The sequence below is a fragment of the Octopus bimaculoides genome, chromosome 2, assembly GCF_001194135.2.
Source record: "Octopus bimaculoides isolate UCB-OBI-ISO-001 chromosome 2, ASM119413v2, whole genome shotgun sequence".
NCBI classification, from domain to species: domain Eukaryota; kingdom Metazoa; phylum Mollusca; class Cephalopoda; order Octopoda; family Octopodidae; genus Octopus; species Octopus bimaculoides.
In genome coordinates this window covers 39539018-39542730 of record NC_068982.1, presented here as the reverse complement: position 1 = coordinate 39542730, position 3713 = coordinate 39539018, and positions in this window count along the sequence as shown.

Here is a 3713-nt window from a genome sequence, read left to right as displayed (position 1 = left end):
AACAAATACAAAAGAAGTCAAGATTTTATAAAATGAAATTATACTGTATTTTAGCACATCATTGCTTATATTTTTACTCACTGCTAATACAATGTTCAGCGCATATCCTAAACTTAAAGATCTTTTCACAAAAGTGTACTTGGTTAAAATACATTATTTTCTAAGAAAAGAAACCCTAATGCCCGCTACATCGCCGTTTCGGTATTCGTCGCCGTTCATGAGCTGATAAAGCTTCCAACAGAGTAATTATTTCGAGATTAAGAACCAGAGTTCTAAAATGTGCGTAGTTAGCCAATATCACTATTTCGTAATGTCTTCAATATTACGAAATCATTAAATATATTGGGATGTTGTTATTTGATCTTTTGTGCTTTTTTTTTTTTACTCCTTATCAACATCAACAAATTTAACAAATTGAATGAGGGCTTTACTCTCATTCGACGCAGAAGCTGCGGGCTGGAAGAAGCCTCGCAGCCGGCCTCGCACCAGATGACTGGACTTGTTTAAGGAAGATGTCCGGAGGCTCGACGTCATCTTGGAAGATGCAGAAGGGCTGATACGGGACTGTCAGTGATCCAGGGTACTGGTGGACTTGGTCAGCTCTGCACATGTTGAGTCTCTGAGACAACTAACCTGGGATGACCACAGACCGGTCAGGCAAGAGCAGGAAGCAAAGCAAGTAAGCATTTTAACAAACCATTCAATAAAAGACACACATCTTTTTAACGTTCCAATAGCTCGACTATAGAAATCAGCGGATCTTGGCTCGGGGAATTCATCGAACAACGTTTTAAGCCCCACGTCATTATTGAAAGTAACGATGAGGACAACCAAAAAATGTAATAATCTCAAGGATTATTAGTGACGTGGAGCGTTGACGTGTTGAAGAAGCATGCTGGTGTTTTTCCTATTCGTTCGAAGCGTGTGGCATCCTTGTACCAAATTTACTTACCTTACCAATCGATTGAAAGGGACGGGCAGTGGTATCATGAGAGCATCTCATCTGCTGGTCTAGTTCCCTAGTCGATTGGTGGAGACCGTCGTAGATGAGTTGGTTCAATCAACCCTCACGGAAATGAATACGTCAGCCGGAAGGCAGAGAGTCTGTAAGTTTGAAGTTTCCCTCCCTTAAATGCAATAAGCATTCCTGTGTAGTTCTTTAAGTAAAAGCGTCTTCTCCATACACAGAACTAATAGCTCGAACGGCATTGACAGTTTTGGAGCCTTCATAGAAAACGAAGAAAGACAGGCGCTAATTTTTATATATATATACTTGGCTCTCCTGTATAAAAAGAGGTAAAATTTATTCAAATTTCAAGATCGATAAACAAGCATTGTAGAGGAAGAATAGAGCTTCAGACAAATCATAAATCACTACGATGAGATATTTTTCATGTTAATTCAAATAATATTGGGGAAAAAAAATAAAGACAGAAGAATTTATCTGACAACATATTTCAGTTATTCTGATTTCTGCTTTGTTGTGCATTAAATAGATATCATATTAAAGTGATATTCTATTGTGCCTGTAAATGTGTAAATATGTTTATATTTGTGTGTAAATTTACATACGTATGCATGTATGTGCATTTTTATAGAATGAAAAGCAAAATTTAAAAGATATTTTTTCAAAAGAGTATAAAAATCTAATCGCAACTGTATTAAATGTATCAATTTCTATCAACAGTTACTTCCCTTGGATCATGTAAACAATTTTCTTAATTCTTCCAATTTTTATCAGCATTAAGATTTTTTAAAAACAGATTAAACTTTTCAGTTACAGTTTTCGGTCTTTAACATGAAAATAACAACATAAATCGATTTATGATTGTTAACTTAAAAGTTATCGAATATCTTTTCTTTAAAGCATTAAAAGTGAAAATTTGATAGTTTATCGAAATTAAACAAGGTTAAGAATTGTCTCCCTTCGTACTGTAAATCTAATTCGAGAGACGGCGTCAGAAGTTTATGTACGTACGTTCATATGTATGAAACAAAGCTAAATTCGACTTCCAACTCATACCTCTGTTACGACAAATACTATTCTCGCCGATGCACTAACGAAGTTGCCATTTCACTAGCATGCATTTCACTATCATACATACCTACTTACCTACCGACATATATACATACATAATACACACACGCACGCATGCACGCAGGAACGCACGCAGGCACGCACGCACGCATGCACGCACACACACACATAATACATGCATACATACATACTTACATACATGCATATATACATACATACGTACATATATATGTATGCGTGTGTGTGTGTGTGTGTGTGTGTGTGTGTGTGTGTGTGTGTGTGTGTGTGTGTGTGTGCATATGTATATATATAAGTATAAGGCGGCGAGCTGGTAGAAAACTTAGCAAGCCGGGCGAAATGCTTACGAGTTCAAATTCCGCCGAGTTTGACTTTGCCTTTCATCCTTTCGGGGTCGATAAATTAAGTACCAGTTGCGTACGGAGGTCGCTCTAGTCGACTGGGCCCACCTCCCCAAAAATTTCGGGCCCTGTGCCCAGAGTAGAAAATAATTTTTTAAAAAGCGGATTACACCAGAGTAAGCACTTCCACCTTGTTTCGCATTTATGTGCTTACCAGAGTAAGGTATTTACCTTGTGTATTAAGAATCATCAGATAGACACACTAACTATTTATCTGGCATTATGGTGTAATTTCGAATACCTTTCCTACATGCAGTAGAATATATGCATTTCTAGGTAATACTTTGTTTCTGTTACATCATCAAAGTCCTTTAAAACAGAGAGAATTCCGTTTTTATTTTATTTTATGCGTATCTTACAGCGATATTAATGGGAATATTCCACCGATATTTAATCATATTAAAACAAGGAGTGCCCTCCATGTCACTGCTATCTAGAATTATACCTTTTTGTCCTTTTATTCGGTTTCTTTTCCATGGTTACATGTTTAACGTCTGCCACATGCTTGGATTCGTTGCAATCAACATATAACTTGGTGGGGGAATTAAATAATTTTTTATATATGAATTATCGTAAGTTAGCAAGCAGGGCAAAATGCTTAGGGGCATTTCGTTCGATTTTACGTTCCGAGTTTAAAATTCCGTCGAGGTCCACTTTGCTTTTTATTGAGCTCTCGTGGTCGATGTAATCAACTTAATCCTTCCCACAAAATTCCTGGCCTTGTGCCAAAATTTGAAACCGATATATGAATTATTGTAATAGTTATCTCTCCCGTATCCCCGGAATGATCATCTTTATTTATTTGCATTAGATATTAAACTAAACTAATTCAGAATGATATTATAGTTTGCGTGCACACAATGAATTAATCTGGTGTCGAACAGACCAGTAATAAACCGTTCTAGTGTCGTTTTACCTGTATCCCATTTTACGGTACCTGTTTTAAAAGAAGGCATCTATCAAAGTAAAAGCTCATTAAAACGGTTATTGATCCAAGGTAGACTACTCTGGTTTATCTATCTAACTGCTAATATGAAAATTTCAACTCAGTCGCGCATGACTTTTGTCGATGTTCTTTTGCAGTAAAGCTCTGTATGTTACCTGAGTTTGTACAACTTGTCATTAGTTAGAATACTTTTATAGGAACTCTTTTGGCAGCTTTTTCCAACCCAGTCAATGACGGGTGTTTCTGCTAGTACACACACACACACACACACACTCACACACACACACACACACACACATACATGCATACA